This window comes from Sarcophilus harrisii, chromosome 1 (assembly GCF_902635505.1).
Source record: "Sarcophilus harrisii chromosome 1, mSarHar1.11, whole genome shotgun sequence".
In the NCBI taxonomy this organism is placed as follows: domain Eukaryota; kingdom Metazoa; phylum Chordata; class Mammalia; order Dasyuromorphia; family Dasyuridae; genus Sarcophilus; species Sarcophilus harrisii.
In genome coordinates, this window is record NC_045426.1 from 77,054,278 (window position 1) to 77,073,946 (window position 19,669).

Consider the following 19,669-nt stretch of genomic DNA (forward strand, 5'->3'; position numbering starts at 1 on the left):
ACAAGGTGCCTAAATTGATTTAAAAATAACTTTTTAGCACTTCCTTTTGTAAAGAAGATGAATAAGAAGAGCAAAAATTAATTAATGAAACTCCAACTCCAAAGTTTTGCTAGCCTTTTGTTGTCTCAACTTACCTGCTATTTCCCTAAGATTTCCATCTTCCTTCATCTCTAAATGTATTCTTACAGCTTCTTCTCCATATTTTTAGAATTCCACTTTTGATATATGCAAAATAGACATTCATGCTTCTACAATTTTATATTATGTTTTATTATTGTTTTCTCAATGAATAAAATTTAAAACAAAACCACTATCAATTTGATAAGAAGATACCTAAAATAACCATAGCAAAATTTAATATTTGCTGAATTGGATTAGGGGTCATCCAAATGGGGAAGAAGAACAGGATTTTAAATCACAAAGGATATACAAAAAATAAGGGCCTTTAATGGGAAACTTGTCAAAGAGCATAGATATATATTGATTGCTTGAAGAATTGTCTATTTGTAAAATTGTAATCTTAGCTATCACCTAGGTCTTGGGGAAAGGTCTCATATACATCCTCCTCAACAAATTGAGCTGGATGTATTAAATAAATGCTATGTCCATTGGCAGAACATACACAATGATGAATAAGAACATATACTATAAACTATTATGCTTATTTTATGAACCCTTCAAACCTTTCTGTGTAACTCAGATAGGTATATGGGGAAATATTTACCCATCAAAGAGTCAGTACATAGGACTATAAGCTTTCTTTTCAAGATGATACAATTTTGAATGTTGATACTGAATTATTTTTAAAAATAAAAGATACAGGTAACCTGGGAATAATATGTGTCTTGGTATTATATTTGCAAAAAAATTGCTTGTTTTTCTGATTAGAAATTATTTTATTTTTTAAGAGTAAAATCTTTAAAAACCTGCATTAGAACAAATGCTAGAAATGGTTAAATCTTCAAAACTAATCAACCAACCTGAAAAAAGAATGCATCATGAGAAGTTTGGAATGTCATACTAATTTTTTACTGTTTTAAAAGTCAAAGAATAATAGCTCTCTTTAAAAAAAAAAAGTCTCCCTTATAATACTTTAATTTTGCAAAATGTTTTACATATGTTATTTCATTTGATAGAGAACATATTTTTGAATGATGATGATTTACAGTATACTTGTTAAGGGAAAAAATGTGCATCAAGTTAAAAAAATGTGCTGAAGGGGACAAGAGAACCTGAAAAAAGACTGCTTCAAATTTGAAGCAATTATTTAATTTGCAAGAAAATATCCATGTTATAGTGCCCTAGAGGTATGTACTGGCACATTCTTTCTTTCTTTCTTTTTTATTCTTTTTATGACAAATGAGAAGTAAATTGCATGTTTATAACAGATTTATTATTGTTTAAATCAATTTTCCAAGTAGGTTGTGGGATCACTTCATATTTAACCAATCTTCCACATCCTCTATAGTTACAATACTACACAGGGAAAACTTGTGTTCATAATGCTTACACTACTGAGTGAATTAAAGAAAATAAAATATTTTCAGCATAGTTTAATATTAAACATATGAGGTAATAGTGCAAGTATTAATATCCATCATTAATTTTAACTAGAGCTTTATTCCATCAATCAGGGAGCTCCCAGTAAGAAAATGCCATCCAATATTATAGCTCAGCAAAGAGGTGGTGCAATTTTCCCTTCTACATTGCAACTTTCTCTATCAATGTTGTGATATATCGCAGGTCAGTAAAAAAAAAAAAAGTTATAGGAATTTGGGGGCAGTTTTGCAGAGGTTGCAGATGACACAGAAAGACCGGCCAATGACATAGAGTCTAGGACCAAAAACTTTACTCAAATACTTAATCCAAAGCAACCCATGAGAAAAAGAAAATAAAATTATTTTTTCCCTAGTATGAAGGGAGGGTCAACAAATTTTATATGGACTTTTCAGATTTTCCTTAACTCCTGACATGTGGAAGGGATAATCACAAATGTTTAGAGGAGATCAGAGTAGGAAACAGACCTCCATTCAAGTCCTTTCCTCTCAAATAACTGGCCTCAGGCCTCTCCCAAGTTCCTTAAACTCTCAGTGCTCCCAAACAAATTTCTAATGGTTTAGATTAGAAAACAGATCCATATACCTGTTTTATAAGAAAGGAAACCTAGACTCTTAAGAAATTTGATGATTTGACCAAGGTTGCGCAAGTTAAAAGTAGAAAAACTAGGTCTCCAACTGAGGTCTTCTGATTTGGAATCCAATGCTTATTTGGGGTATGGAATCCTGCCTCTCAATGATTTTATGGGTGTGTTGTGTGTACTATGGTACAATGTGTTCTACACTGTCATTTGTTCTTTCCATTTATATAATTTTCTGGGTGTGATGAGAAGATAATAAAAATGAATCTTGAATTGTAGTGCTAAGAAAAGGGGTCTGCCAGAGGCAAAAGTTTATACAAGAAATCTCATCTGCTACTGGTCTGGTCAGGGAAGCAGGAGAAACTGAAGTTTTCCTGAAAGAATAGTGGTGCAGAACCAGGGATGCCACACATTATCTGCAGCAAATTGTCTTTGCCAAGGTAAGAACCAGGATGAAGAAGAAAGTGAATGATTGGGAAAAGGGCAAGCCACTGACAAACCTTCTGGTGACCCTGGATCAAGCCTTGATGGAAATGGAGTATTTGATCCAATAAGAATTTATTAAACCATACTCTTCGCAAGCCAATGTCTAAGTACTGAGGAAAGGGAGGAGGTAAAGACAACATTAAAAAAAAAAAAAAACCTGGCCTCTAGGAGTTTACAACTTACTTGTCAGAATTTTATTAATAGCTCTTTGATCCCTGGGTGTAATAAAGAGGTAACTGCCCTGAGGTCCCTAGAAGTACCCAAGGACACCTTTGTGCATGCTATTGAAACTGCCCTTCAATTGCTTAGAGAGGATTTATAGAATAATTCCTCAAGTTAGGACTTTGAGCAAGAATCAGGTGAAACAGTCTTTGATCTAAGTGTGTCTTGGCTTTGGAACCAAACTGTGTATTCCAAGTTGGCAGGATTTGGGGGAAAATGTAGGACTTTGGAAAAGGGGCCTGAAATCAGGAGGCTCTGAGAGCTCTTTCCAAAAATAGATGACCTATAATAAATCTGATTTGTTTTGAAACATTCTGGTTGGCAACGAACACAAACATGCAGGGTCCAAATCGACCAAGTACAATCCTCCAAAACTTTCAGTTTTGTCTTGGCATCATTAATCTTAATCAGTAAGATGCAGCAGCCCACTGGCAGGCAGAACATCGGAAACCAATCACCTATCATTGCTCTAAGATTGCCAGATGTTCTGCTGTCCAAATATTTTGAGAGTGGGGTGGTCTACCTTTGCCAATTAAGTGGAGCAATGTGAAATGAGAATAAACCATGAAAACTATGCCTTGGAGATTTTTCTGAACAGTTAACACAGTCAAGGAGGTGTGTTTCTCACTTAAGACATTGTAGCAGTTTATATTAACTGCCAAGGAACCTTGATATTCCAGTGTGGAAAATGTAGTTCCAATGACTTTGAAACTCTCTCACTTTTCATTTGAGCTTTACTGTGAAAGAGCATAAGGGAATTGATGATAAGGGAAGCACAATATAATGAGCAGCAGCCCAAGCAAATGTTATTCAATTGTGGGATTCTATTTATTGCTGTTACTAAGATATTTGTGTATATGTGTATAATTCAAGAAATAAATACTTATCAAATCTATATGCCAGACACTTGCATATAAACTTTTCCATAATACCTTATGATTTAGAAAGCACTATCATTACAAGATATCCTTTGAGTTTGGCACAGTGGACAGAGTTTTGAACTTGGAGTTAAGAAGATATGAATTCAAATCCAAACTCCAACACTTACTAGTTATATGCTATTGGATAAGTCATTTGATTTCTCTCACCTCTGTTTCATCATCTGTAAAAAAAGAATGGGAATAAAAATTAAATGGGAATGACATCTACCCCCCAGGTATAAGGCTGAAATGAAGTACATTTATAGAGTGCTTTGGAAATTTTAAAATGGTATATAAATGCCAACTACTGTTACTATTAGGCAGGTAATTCAAATATTTTGGTGGAAGAGGGGTTGAACCTATGATTTCAATGGTCTAAAGAATCCTCAAAGGGGAAGAAAAACTATATTTTTGAAGAGGAAACATGGCAGACTTGAAATTGTAGAGCCTGAATTCAAATTGCTGGGACTTCCTATAGTACTTAACTTTCTTTAAGCAAGTAAGAGTGCCAATAATATTAAATTATGGAGATCCTCTCCCCATAATATATCTTTCATTTTTAAATCTAATAAAGTTTCCTCAGATATTTAACACAGAGCCTGTAAACTAAGTTCATAATAAGCATGGAACAAATTCACAATGGCCATTCTCTTTGCAAAAGGGAGGTTTATTTAGGAGAATATATTATAGACAAACTGAAGGGATGAAATAAGGACTAGAAGTGGTAAATATGAAACAAAGTTGGAAGAGCTTACAGATAGCAAAAAAAAGAGACAAATCCCTCTGAGGAATTCACAGTTAATTAGGAAAAAGTAAATATTCCATGAGGTAGGTATAAGCCATTGACTGGCAGGTTAAACTAGCCAGTTAGCTAAAGTAAAGAAAATGGTGCCATTGAAGGAAAGGCACTATGAGGGAGAGAGAAAGTAATCCTGAAGAGAACTTAGCAACTATCTTCATCATAAGCAGATCTTTTATAAGAAAAATACAGCCTTGGGGATTTGTCAGAGAGACCAGAACAGTAAAAGAGGGAATCAGAGGGAAGTTACGAGGGAAGTGACAGACAAGATCCCAGACCTGTCTAAAGATATGCTTATCAGTTTCTCAAAAAGTTGTCTGAAAATACCTACAGATTGGGGGACAGATAATAAGGGTTGATATAAAGAACTTTCCCAGACTATCTTGATTGTAAGGACAAATTCCCATTAAGGTTGTCTCAAAGGTTGTTGCGTGTGAAGGGCTGAAACTCTAGAGTTGATGCACTGAGGTCAGACAACCAAGCACTTAAGGCTAATTACCATTGAACAATACTCTATTAGCATATGCTTGGAAAATGGCTCTTCCCACTGTTCTGTGCTGGCTCGATAACTGGTGTATACAGAGAATTGTTGGAGGGACCAGGGGGTGGAATAAGACTAGCCAGAGTCACTTTTGTGCAGGAGATGAAGAGGAGAGGTTGTGGAGATCCTGCATCCATCTAATTCACTTCTACCCCTAAAGACCAAGAATAAAGACCAAGGATAAGACTTTTGCTTATCCTGTCTCTGACTGATTCTAAGGTATCCAGGGTGCTAACTCAGTCTTCACAGTTGTGAATGTCTAAATATGCTCACTAGATTGGAGACAGGATGGATGAATTAACAATAGCTTTTGACTTCATGTTATTCTATACAAACAAGATTTGGGCTTCTTCCTAACAGGAGAAGAGAATAAGTCACATTATTGGCACATAGCAAAAACTTAATAATGTTTGCTGATTGAGATCACATCTGAATATCACCTATTCAGACTCATAAAAAAGAAGCTAGAGGCAATGAGAGATAAAGTTATGTCATTAGTGGTCATCCTGCTAGTACATTTCATTAGTAGGACTTGAATGCAGGTCTCCTGACTCCAGGGCTCACCCTCTATAATACCATACTACATCTCATTATTAGTGTGAACTTTAAATGAGATTATCATAAAGTTTCTAATGATAATGATGGTAATGATATGTTGATAGTACTTTGTTTTACAAAATTCTATCCTCACAACAGTATCATGAGGTAGATTGTTCAAATATATATTTTCCCATTTCTTTTATCTATACCACTTTCCAACTGATAAACCCTTTCCCCACTAAAAGCCAAAATATTTTCTTTCATGCTATTACATGAATTATTATTATTGTATCATTACCCCATTGTTGCTAAAACTACATAGAAATGTATTTTGAAAAGGTAAAATTATAAATCAAACCTCCCAGTCATTAGGATTTTTTTACATTGTTATTAATTCAAAGCGGCAGGTTGCTATCAGTAAAAAAAAAAGTAAATCATGTTCAGTGCATAGTAAAGCCTGGCCTGGATGATAAGTAATCAGTCAATCAGCACATGTTTTATTAAGCACATACTATGTTACAGGCACTGTGGTAGTCACTAGGGATACAAAGGCAAAAAAGAAACATTTTCTAACTTGGAGGAGTTTATATTTAACCAGGGAAAATAATTCAAGGCAAAGCATTTCTCCAAATCTTACCCCTTACTCCCCCTGCAACTCACCAAGTTTCTGGAACAGTTAAATCTAAATATAGAGTTATTGACAGAGACCCTGTAAACTGCTGGTTATTTCAGCTACCTTTGTTCTTCAGTAGTCTAGCACTAGAGAATATAGTAAATCCATCAAGGATATTAAGCTTTAAATGTGTTATAATGGCTTTATGGATGGCAAACATTTCAGACACAGGTTGGGAAAATAACATGGAGGCAAGAGAATCTGGTGATGTGAGGAGAATGAATATTCAAGAATATAAATCAAGATGAGGAAAAAGATAAAGACAATCAGTTAACAGAAAGTTAATTATATTAAAGCTCATGATTAAGACATTTACTTTGATAAAAATGGTTTATTCATGACATATGAGGAGGCAGATCCTTCCTTCTAGAACAAGCTTTATTATACATCATAAATTTAATATATCTCATTATAGAAAATAACATCAGTGCTTGGAGAAACATTGGATCTCTCTCTCTCTCTCTCTCTCTCTCTCTCTAACACACACACACACACACAAAATATATCCAATGGAAAATGATGTCCGTATTTTGAACCTAGCTGTAATAAGGAAGAATAATGAGATTTGTTTCAAAGGATTAGTGTTCAAATCTGTCCTCTGTTACTCATTTTCAGAGTGGTTCTGAAAAAACTATAGAATTTTTCTGAATTTCAGTTTTCTCATTTGTAAAAATTGAGCATGAAAAGTTCAGATGAGACGATCTCCAAGGTATACACTGTTCAACCTTAAAATTATGATCCTGTGGTATTTTCTTCTCACTTGATGTCTGTTATAGCACTTTAGATATACAAAGTACTTAATGAATGAATGGCAAAGAACTGAATGAAACTGGTAGTTATAAGAAAGTGAGAAAAAGACATACTCTGTAGCTTCTAATATTAATTCAGTGTTTTAGTAGTTTTCTTTTTAAAGAAATTTCTAAAATATCTAATATAAATTCTGTCTTAAAGGAAATATATTTGATTACTTAGTTAAACGACTTGTTGGGATGAGGTCTTTCATTAGGTTGTGATTCTATCTTATATTGTTTCTATTTTCTCAATTTCTCTGCCTTTGCATTGGAAATGACAGCAAAAAACATGTTAACAGGGATTTAATACTTGAGATAAAAAAAAAAGGAGAAGCACAGTAAGAGAGCCACTCTCTACCCATGAAGAATTCAATGACCTACTCCAGATGTACCATGTCTTAAGCATTAAAAAAAAAATCTGCAACTGCTGAGATTTGGATTTCAGTATTACTTGAATGGCCATGTTTTGTTTTTTTTTTTATTGTTTGCTTTTCTTTATTCCCTTTTTAATTAAAGCTCTTTTTATTTTCAAAACATATGCACAAATGATTTTCAGCACTCATTCTTGCAAAACTTTGTATTCCAAAACTTTCCTCACCCTTTCCCCCACCCCCTCTCCTAGACAGCAAGTAATCCAATATATGTTTAACATGTGCAATTCTTCTATATATATTTCCACAAATATCATGATACACAAGAAAATTTAGCTCAAAAAGGAAAAAAAAAGAAAAAGTTCAAGCAAATAAAAACAAAAGTGAAAATACTATGTTGTGATCTATACTCAGTCTCCAGAGTCCACTGGATGCTGATGGCTCTCTATATCACAAGCCCATTGAAACTGGCCTGCATCACCTCATTATTGAAAAGAGGTATGTCCATTAGAGTTGATCATCACATAATTATGTTGTTGCTGTGTCCAATGTTCTCTTGGTTCTGCATATTTCACTTAGCATCAGTTCATATAAGTCTCACCAAACCTCTCTGAAATCATCCTATGTATCATTTCTTTCAGAACAATAATATTCCATAACATTCATATACCGTAATTTATTCAGCCATTCTCCAATTGAGAGCATCCACACAGTTTCCCCAAACATTTTTGCACATATGAGTCATTTTCCCTTTTTTTATGACCTTTTGGGCATACAGGCCCAACAGAGATACTGCTGGATCAAAGTGTATGCACACTTTGATAGTTGAAAGACGATATTTAATAGAAGTATTGTGGGATTATAGAAGCTAGATCATGTCCTAATTGGGAACTGGGGATTATTAACTTCAGAGAAAAGAAACTAGAGGATAGTGAGCTTGACTGTGATTCTTGGGAGATTATTGGAATTGATAATGGAGTATCCTAGAGATCAATATTTGTCTCTGTATTGTTTCATATTTTTCTCAATCTTGTGTAAAGCTATAAATGATACATTCATTTTTATATCTGGATAACTACATTTCAACATAATTGACTTCCTTTATAATTCTATATGGTTTATTCTAAGCCTTTAAAAACATTGTTCTGAAAAGTTATGCCCAGGTTCCACTAGATAGACTGTCAAAGTGTCCTATGATATAAAGCATTTAAGAATCCCTGATCAATACTGTAAATAGAATGAAGTGTAAGTTTCAAAGAATAAAAGTTAGGTTTGATGTCAGAAAATAATAAAAAAAAAGATTTCTAGCTAATTGGGAAATAGAATTAACTAGCACAACTGAAAAACAGAATGGGCTACTTCAGGAGTTTCTATATAGTCTGCATCAGTATAAACCCAGGATATTAGACAAGAAAAATGGCCAAGTCAAAAGGATAAGCTCAGATTACCTAAGCATTAAGAGAAGGGAGTCAGCAATTGGGCAAGTTTTAATTTTAGCTAATTCTTTTCACTAAGTCCTATGGTCTGTTGTTTTTATACTTCTAAATTTCAAGGCCCTTCATCACAGGCTAAATTTGGCACTTTAGGACAAAACTCTTTTGTTCCCACCATAGTTATAATTCTGTTCAGCACTCTTTAAATTGATCTACAAACACTTAAACTTTTTCCTTGTCCAATTCTATCTAAAGCACTCTATCCATACATGAATTGTACAATTTGAATTCTACATCACATTGCTTTGTGCCTTATAGTGAATATATATTAGCTGATGTTCACTAAAGTGTACTGAATTTTGAAGAACTCCTCTGACAACAAAATTATTTTAAATAATTGTTTAATTTTCAGTTGAAATTATGAAGCATCACTTGGCTACATGTGGCTTTCACCAAAAGTTCTAGGTCAGGTGGGATTCTCTTCCATTACAATCTAGGTTCTGATTTATCACTATATGTATAAAAACTATGATATCATTAATGTGAGTTCTAGCTTCTCTAATGTGGAAGTCATGATGGGAGGAGAAAGCATTTATTAAGCATTTATTATGTGCCAAGCACTGTGGTGAGTGCTTTACAATTATTATTTCCTTTGACCTTCCCAATAATCTTGGGAGGTAGGTGCTATTATCCCTGTTTTACAGTTGAGAAAACTGAAGCTGAGAAAACTGACTTAATTATGTTCGCACAGTTAGTGAATGTCTAGGAATGCAATTAAGTTCCGTTTTTCTCCAGATCCAGCATTCTAGCTACTGCATCACCACCTTCCAATAGACTGATATGGACCTCAAACATCTCCATGACTTAGGAGATAACCCTCATGAACAGCTTCTTGCCAAAATAAGTCATCTTCCATAACCATCTCTGGTAATGAAACCAGCCTTTTGAGGTATGGGTCACTGTTTGGGTCTATAAATTTATGGATATAACATCAATGAAATTATTTAAAATTAAAAAACCCAAACAGTCCACATGATATTAAATAGTTGAAGTTTGCTCTCACCAAATTGATATCATGCTATAAAGAAAAAGGCATTAGATTTATTTCTGGGGGGCCTTTTTATCAATCAACTGTCCAGTATTCTGAATATATATATATCTATTCTTTTTCTTCTTTTGGAACATTAAATTCATGGTAAATTACATTCTATGACACAGATATTTTGTTATTGACTTGCTTTTGCTTCATGTAGATACACTTAGATATTTGATCATCCAAGAAATCTTTCTTCCTTCAATCCCAGATATTTAGATGAATCTTCACCTGGAAACACTAAATGTTTTCCATACAAAGTCCTTGAAATTAAAAGTCTGTATACATAATATCCTTTAAGTATGACACATGAGGTGTATTTATTGGTCTGTGTTCATGACTGATTTTCCTTACTAGGTTATATTTTCCTCGTTATTAAAAACTTTGACCTATTTTAATTTTATTTCTCCTCTCTTGGAAAAATACATTGGACATATTTTATCTTGCTGATGTAGCAAGATTTGTTGAATGTAGAAGAAAGAAAAGTGGTATGTCAACAAATGAGTTGAATCTTAGTTTTAACATTTGTTAATTGGATAGCCCTGGGCAAGTCACTTAATTTATCTGAATCCCAGTTCCTCATCTGAAAATCTCATTTATTCTTAACTAATCTCAGAGGTTTAACTAATCTCATGGTAAATATCAATGATTTATTGAAATGTTAGCTATTATCACATTTGAAAATTGACTTTTTCAAATTTGACACATGTACATAAACTCCTTTGTGACTATATTTTTATATATTTCAATGAAATTGTAAATATAATAGTGTTTGTTTTTCTTAAAGAAAATTATAACCAGCACTGAAAAGACAGGCAAATTTCACAATATGAGAAAAACTAAATGAAAAATGGCTAAAAAGTTCTGAAATATTTGGAGACATTTTCTAATTTAAGTTTTCTTTTAGATTTGTTTTAACATTTTATTGATATACTTTATTTATTTTTTAAATAATTTATTTTGTGCCTTCTGCTTTTTAAATTTTGAGTTACAAGGTCTCTCTCACCTTCAGAATTCTCCCCAGCCCACTGAGAAGGCAAATGAAATGATACTAGTTATCCGTATGAAATCATGCAGACATATTTCCATAGTAGCCATGTCACAAAAAAGCAAAAGTGAGAAAATTATGCTTGAATTTGTCCTCAGAGTTCATCAGATCTCCCTCTGGAATTTTTTTCCCATATGAATCCTGGGTCATTTTATCAGTCAGAATAGCTGTCTTTCACAGTTGATTATCATATACAACATTGTTGTTATTTGGCCCAATGACCTCTTGATTTTTCTCATTTCACATTGCAATTTTTCACATTCTTTTTTGCTATTTTTTCTTCTAAAACCACCCCATCATCATTTCTAATTGTACAATAATACTCAATCATGATCATATGTCACACCTTGTTCAGCCATTTCCCCAATTGATGAGCATCTCCTCATTTTCCTTTTTTTTGCTACCATAAAAAACCTGCTATAAATATTTATTATGCATAGGTTCTTTTCCTTTTTCTTTGATCTCTGCAATGTACATATCTAGTAGTGATATTGCTATGTCAAAAGTTATGCACAGTTTTATAGAATATTGGGCACAGTTAAAATGGTCCTTCTAAATGATTGAACCTTTTAGCAATCCCATAAACTGTTCAATGATGTATTTATTTTCTCCCTAACTTCCAGGAATTTTCATTTCTGATACATATGTAGTAGAACCTCAGAGTTCCTTTAAATTGTGATTTTTTTTGATCAATAGTGATTTAGAGCATTTTATATGATTATAAATTATGTAGTCAAATATAGACAATCAAAAATAGACATATATAGTCAAACCAAAACAAATTTTGATATCTTATTCTGAAAACTGCCTGTTTTTATCCTTTGGTCATTCATCAATTGAAGAATGGCTCTTTTTCTTATAAATTTTGCTTAAATCACTATGTTTGAGAAATTAGGCCTTTATCAGAGAAACCTGCTATAAGATTTTTTGATATTACCTCACTGTCCATAGCAAAATGTAGTTTCCTTGATCATCTCTTCTAATTAGGTTTTTTACTATTTTTGTGCTATCTGAAATCATGATTGCAACTGACTTAAAAGAAAAGTTTAGCTGAAGTATAAAAAATTTTGCTTCAGTCCTTTGTTTTAATTCTGTGTCTTTCTAATTCAAATGTGTCTCTTGTCAACAATATTCTAGTTTCTAATCCATTTTGCTATCTGCTTCCATTTTAACAGTGAATTCATCCCATTCACAGTTTTAATTGCTAACTCTGAATTCCCTTCCATCCTATTTTCTTTAGATATATGTTTTTCCTCCACAAAAATCTGTTTTGCTTCTGATCCCCATGTCCTTTATTTCTGTCTCTCTTTTATTATCACGTATCCTCTTTCATTCCTTTCTCTATTAGGAAAAGTAGATTTCTATATCCAATGGAGTAAAACCAATGAACAATGATAAGAATGAGGCTCAATATTTATTATAGTTCTTCCTTTCCTTTCCCCAAAAGAATAGCTATTTTCTACTTGACTCACAATCATAATCTATGTAGGCTCCTTCTGAGTGCCTTAATTATGATAATGTTCTTAGAAGCTACATATATCATCTTCCCTTACATGGATATAAATAGTAGAATTTTTTCAAGTCTCTTATGATTATTCTTTCATATTTATCTTTTTATGCTTCTATTGTATCTTGTGTTTGAATGTCAAATTTTCTATTTAGTTCCAGTCTTTTCATTAGAAATGCTTGAAAATCCTCTATTTTGTTACTGAGTTTAACTAAGTAAACTTTTCTTGGTTTTAATTGTAGCTCATTTATCTTTTGGAAAATTACATTCCAAGCCATTTGATCCTCCTGCATGATTCTATATCTACTGTGATCCTCACCGTGACTCCCCAATATTATAATTATTTCTTTCTGTCTGCATGGAGTAGAACTTGACATACAGAGTTCTGGGATTTGGCTATTTTCATTTTGTGATCTGTCAGTAGATAATTATGAATCCTTTTAATTTCTGTTTTACCCTGTACCTAAGTTATCCTGTTATTCCTGATAATTTTTTGAAAAGTGAAGCCTAGTTCTTTTTATCATTTATTTATTTATCATTATTTTCATGCACATTGCTTCATGAATCAAATTGGGAGAGAAAATCAGAGCAAAAAAGAAAATTCATGGGAGAGATATAAAAAGGAAGAAAAAATGAATGTAGCATATGTTGAATTTACATTCAGTATCCTTAATTCTTTTTCTAGATGCAGATAGTATTTTCTGTCCAAAGTCTATTGGGATTGCTTTGAATCACTTAATCGCTGAGAAGAACTAAGTCTTTTATATTTGATAATGGCATGTTCTTGCTGTTATTGTGTACAATGTATTCCTGGTTCTACTTGTTTCACTCAGCACCAGTTCATGGAATCTTTACAGGTCTTTCTAAAATCAGCTTGTTCATAATTTTCTTATAAAACAATAATATCCCATTACCTTCATGTACCACAGTTTGTTCAGCCATTCTCCAAATTGATGGACACCTACTCATTTTCCAATTCTTTGCTACCACAAAAAAGCTGCTACAAACATTTTTGCACATGTGGGTCCTTTTCCCTTCTTTATGATTTTATTGGGATACAGACCCAGTAATGGCACTGTTGGGTCAAAAGATATGCAGTTTTATAGCCCTTTGGTCATATGTTGAGATTTCTTTCCAGAATGAATTGAATCATTTCACAACTCCACTAACAATGAGTAATTTCCCCATTTTTCCTACATTCCTGCCAATAATTATTCTTATTTTTTCCTGTCATCTTAGCCAATCTGAGAGGTGTGAAGTGGTACCTCAGAGTTGTTTTAATTTGTGTTTCATTAATCAGTAGTGATTTAGAACATTTTTTAATATAAGTATAAACGGCTTTAATTTCATTATCTGAAAACTGTTCATATCCTTTGACCACTGGGAAATGACTTGTATTCTTATAAATTTGACACAGTTCTTTTTATATTTTAGAAATGAGGCTCTTATCATTCCCTCAAACTTTGTACTTCCCTTTTAATCTTGTTCTGTTGATTTTGTTTCTGCAAAACTTTTTTTAGTTTAATATAATCAAAGTTGTCCATGTTACCTTTTATAATGTTCTCTAGTTCTTTGGTCATAAATTCCTCAGTTCTCCAAAGATCTGAGATATTTATCCCTTGTTGTCCTAATTTGTTTATGATGTCATCCTTTAAGCTCAAATCATGTATCTATTTCAATCTTATATTGTGTGTGATGTGAAATTCAGGTCTATGCCAAGTTTTTGACATACTATTTTTCAGTTTTCCCAGAAATTTTTGTCAAATGAGTTCTTATTTCAGAAACTGGAATTTGGTTGTTTCATAATTTTCTTGCATCATTCTCATGTTTTCTCCAGTTTTCCCTCTACCACTTTTATTTCTTTCATTATCTCTCCCAGAAATATTTGTTCAGGTAAGGTCTAATTGACCTTTTTTCTTTGAAACTTTGCTTTTAACGCTTTTCACATTATTGTTTTATTCGGTTGACCTCTGATCTCTCTTGCTGACCTTTTGTCTTGAGCTGGAAAAATTTTCTCACTCTGAACTTTTGTTGACTCCAGTACTCCAAAATTTGATTTGAGAAATTATGAATATTGTATCTTGGTCTTCTCTGAATTATTTTGTCCATTTGCTTACTGGCTTGTTCATTTTTCCAATCTATTTCTTAGCTTTGACCTTTATATTAGAGTTAGGCTCCATGTACTTAGGGTGGGGAGGCACTGTCCCAAGCTTCACCTTTTCTGTGCTACTGTTTTTAGAGCTGGTTTTGCAGGTGTCTGTAGGCTTGTGATGCCTTCAAATGTTAAGATCTGAGGAGAGATGATACCTCTCCTGGTCTGTGCTATGTTATTTACCTAAGATGAACTTCTACTCCTCTGTAGCTATAAGACTAAAGGCAGTTTTGATCTTGGACTTTTGGTTGAGTCCTTTGTTTTTCCTGTGGCCCAAGTACTTCTCTCTGCCTTGGAACTGCGACCAGGACTCCTGCTCCTTTGTGACTGAGCAGAAGTGCTTCTCTCTATCCCAGAAGTGTGATCCAGCAAAGGGTCCCCTGTACCTTCTCTCTGACCAATTTTTTAACTCCCTTATTGTCTCTGGGCTGAGATCTCCCAAATCTGCTGCTCTATCTGTGATCTCTATTGAGGCTTCCTTGAAAGTTCACAGCCAGTGCTGGTGTTACACCTGGGTCAGCCTCCTATCTGCTGTCACAGACCTCTATTGCCTATATCTCTTAAGTTGTCCTGTAAAATGTCTCATTCTGACCTTTTGTTGTCTCTTCTGCTCCAAAATTTGATTTGAGTAGTTATTTTAAAATTTGATGAGAATTTTTGGGAGAGTTTAACTAGTTTGCTGCAATATACTTGGCTTCAGCCCAGATAAAATCTTAATGTAATCTTGATAATACTTTAAAATATATTAAATTGATGATCTTTCATTTATATATGAAAAAGGTAAATTTTTCTAAATTGCTGATTCTAAGAATCAAAAGAGAAAATGAGCTATTTTGATTATAAGAAAGAAGGGTGCATAGTGCATACCACTGAAACCACCTTCCTTCTCTCTCCCAGACTCATTCTCCAACTTGGCTTCTAAATTTTATCTTTTTGTGTTTATTTTCCATCTACCCACCATTCCTTCCAATGTCTTCTTTGACATTTGTTAATTATCTTTTGCATTTTCCCAAACATCCTTCAAGCTTCTGTCTTTTTGGCACTGCCTTCCTTTCCTGTACTCTTACAACCAAAGAATCCCTCAGCATTTATCGTGATTAAATGGACAATTTCTCAATTCTCTCACCATGCCAAATGGAAAATAGTAATTCAAATATGAGATTCTATATTAATAACTATGTGATTGTGAAAATTTATCTCAATGTTTTGAAACTTAATTTCCTTATCTGTTAAAAAAAATAGAACAACCCTCAGATTACCTTCTTCCTAGGTTTATTGTGATATGCTTTTAGATAATAAGGTATAAAAATGCAAATTATTTATTTATAATAGCTCTCTATGTAAATTTACCAGTGTTGGTATATTCATTCATTCATACATATTCCATATATAAATATATTACACATATATATATATTCCATGTATATATTATATGAATGAATATGCTAATGCATTGATAAATAGATAGATAGATTGATTGATTTTGTCTTTTTTAATCCTATTTGTTTTTTTCTTCTTTCCTTTCAGTTGTGTTATAATGAAAGCATACTTATACAACATATGTGATTATTATTTTATACTCACAGATATTTCCTTAATTTAACCAAATGCAATTAGTTTTACTCAGGACTTTTGGTCACTCTCTCCAATACATCTCATCATAAATCTAGATCCCCACACTATTATAGTTGTGCCTTTAATTGCTTGCTAACCAAAAATAAATAATTTTATATGCTGAAAGTGAGGTTGTATAAATACTACTTCAGGGACATTTGGAGGAAATTGGGAGATATTATAGCAGACATTCAGCATAATCTAATTATCATTTTCCCTTAATAGAATATTTTTGTTGTTTGTGAATATATGAAAATATACTATAGAAACCAAACTCTTAGAGCTAAAAGTATTTTAGATTATCTACTCTGACCCATTTATTTTATAGATACTAAAACTGAGTTCTAACAAATTATTATATAGTTAGTAGTATAGTGGTTGTATCAGAGAACTAGAATTTCAACCTTAACTATGAATTCAGCACTTTTTCCAATTCAGATTTCATGCATACTATAGATCTTCTTGTGTATTTTTTTATTTATACTAACTTTTAAATTATCACTGAAGCATGTTTCATCTGTGTGTCCATGAATTTTTATCCCATGTTTTCCTAAATTCAACAAACTACATACTTTTGCTTCATGTCATTTTATTCCAAGCATACTTGACAAGTATTAAATGACTCACTATCAATCAATCAATTAACAAAGAAAATACGAAGCATTTATTATGTAACAGAAACAGGGTAAAATCAATGGCAATATGAAGAAAAAAAAACCCAGATAATTCTAATAGAGAACTTAATATGAAAGGAACCTAATATTAGGGGGAAGATACCAGTGGTAAATGTGTTTTAAAAAAAAAATTGGTCCTCCTTTCCTCAAGAGAATTCTGAATTATTATGGTATTAAACGATAGACTTTGCTGATATTATACAATAATGTACACATATTTTATGCATTTCTGAGTTTCTAAACTTTTTCTTTGTCATCTACTGCCCTTCATATGTTGTCTGCAGCTTCCACAAAACTACCAGAATATTGTCCTTTAATATCTTATACCAACCTATGATATCAATATATTGAACCACAATAGGGAAAATTGCAATGTATAAGGGATAACTGTACTTAAACAACTCATTTAAATTCTCTGGGATCTGGGAAATTCTCTGAGACCAGATGATGCAAAAAAGATAATGACCTGTATTAGTAGGAGTTTAATTACCTGGAAGTTCACTTTAACAAGTGAAGTCATAGGTCCATTCTCTAATATACTGAAAACCCTCAAAGTCATCAAGAAATATATAAAGATTGCAAAAAATAGTAATCAAACAAATAAAATTTGATGTGCACTTGAAAGGAGAAAACATCTCCAAACTCCAGAATCACATGTTCCTCTATTAGATGAAAAGACGTTTGAAGAAAAAAAAAATGTGTGTGGGGAGGGGAGAACTTACTGCCATTATGAACAGAAACATGCTTAATGTTTACATATTCATTTAATCTGTCTCCAAAATCCTGTTCCTGCAGCAGTGAAGCTCTTTATGTTTACAGATGGAAAGTAGCACCTTGAATTGGAAGGTGAGCATAATCGCCCCATAAAGTCTGCCCATAAAACCTGACCTGTCTCCCAAACACCTTGCTCCAGAATAGAATATTCATTTCCAAACTCTAAGTAATTGACAACAGCTGTTCCCAACTCCCGCTCTCTATCCACATAGGACTGAATGTTTTAATTATCATCCTGAAGTTTCAATGTCATTACAACAATCTGAAATATGGATAAAAAAATAGAAATGATCTTTCTTCATAAGCAGATATTTGAGTGAAGAGTATCAATGTGTTTTTTTTTTTCACTCTCTGCCACATTATTGAACACTTATTGAAAAATTTATGAAACTAAACCAAAATCTCCTTCATGAACTAGTAGGGTGCAGTACCAAAGTTGGATGCTAGAGCTATTTGGTTTAGATCTCCGTGAAACTAGGTATGTTCATTATAGGTATTCTGATTATTTCACCTTTACAATCCTATTTTATTAAATTATTCACTCAGACATAGTTTACACATAGGAAAAATTCAATTGACTTATTTAATGAATAAAACGTAATGGTGCCCAAACATAAGGGGAAAAAAACTTGCTTAGTGTGATGTGATGATATAATGGTTCTCTAGTTGGCACATACTTAATGTGCTAAAATGACTTAATCATAACAAGATATTTAAGAGCTGAGAGGACTTGAAATAATGACTCCATCTTTGACCATGTGACTACAATCTCCTGCCTCATTCACTCCTTCACTAAAACCAAAGCTGGTCCCGAGATCCTCCAGAGAGCTATTCCAGACAGTATATTTTGCCACCCCAATGTGGGGACTCTAGAAAGCACACTACAGACTTCCATGAATTGGGTAAGTGAAGTAAGTAGAACCAAGAGAACACTGTACACAGGAACAACAAGATTATGTGATGATCAACTGTGATGGACTTGATTCTTTTCAACAATAAGGTGATTCAAAGCAATTCCAATAGACTTGTGATGGAAAGTTCATCTAAAGAGAGAACTGTGGAGAATGAATGTGGATCACAGGATAATATTTTTATCTTTGTTGATGTTGCCTGCTTGTTTGTTTTCTCTCTCTCTTTTTTAATTTGATCTTTCTTGCACAGAATGACAAATATGAACATATTTTTTGCATCAGTTGCACATTTAACCTATATCAAATTGCTTGCTGTCTTGGGGAGAGGGGAGAGAAGAGGAAAGAGAAAAAATTGAATATAAGGTTTTGCAAAAGTGAATGTTGAAAACTATCTTTGCATATATTTGGGAAAATAAAATACTATAAAAATAAACCAAACTAAAATTAAAACTTATCCTCAGAATAGGTCCATAAATTTCATCAAACTGTCAATCATTAAAAGAAAAAAAAAGTAAGGATCTTATTGTCTAAAGAAAAGCCTCCAGTTGAGGAGATCCTTTTGGGGAGATTAGTAGGAAAATATTGCCAAGAGTGACAGAGATTGGGAAAGCATGAATTTGTTGTAATTTATGCCAGTTCAAAGACTAACCAAATTGATAAGAACATTCCATTTTCAACATCAAAAGTACAATGTTAGATGATATAATTGATTTTTATAAATTCCATGTGCAAATGTAAAGATAATATTCATTATTAAAGTAAAGTAAAGCCAGTTGGAATGGTTTCATGACTTTTTTGCAGGAAAAATTAAATAGCACATAACTGGAATGAAGATTTAGGTGATTAGTGAGAGTAAACAAACACTAAAGTGGCAGGACTAGAATGGTGGCAAATCAGAACTTGTACAAAGGGGCATTATGGGAGGAAATAAGATAAAAAGAAATAAAAGAAAGGAGAAAAAAGTAGAGCACAATATCAGTCAC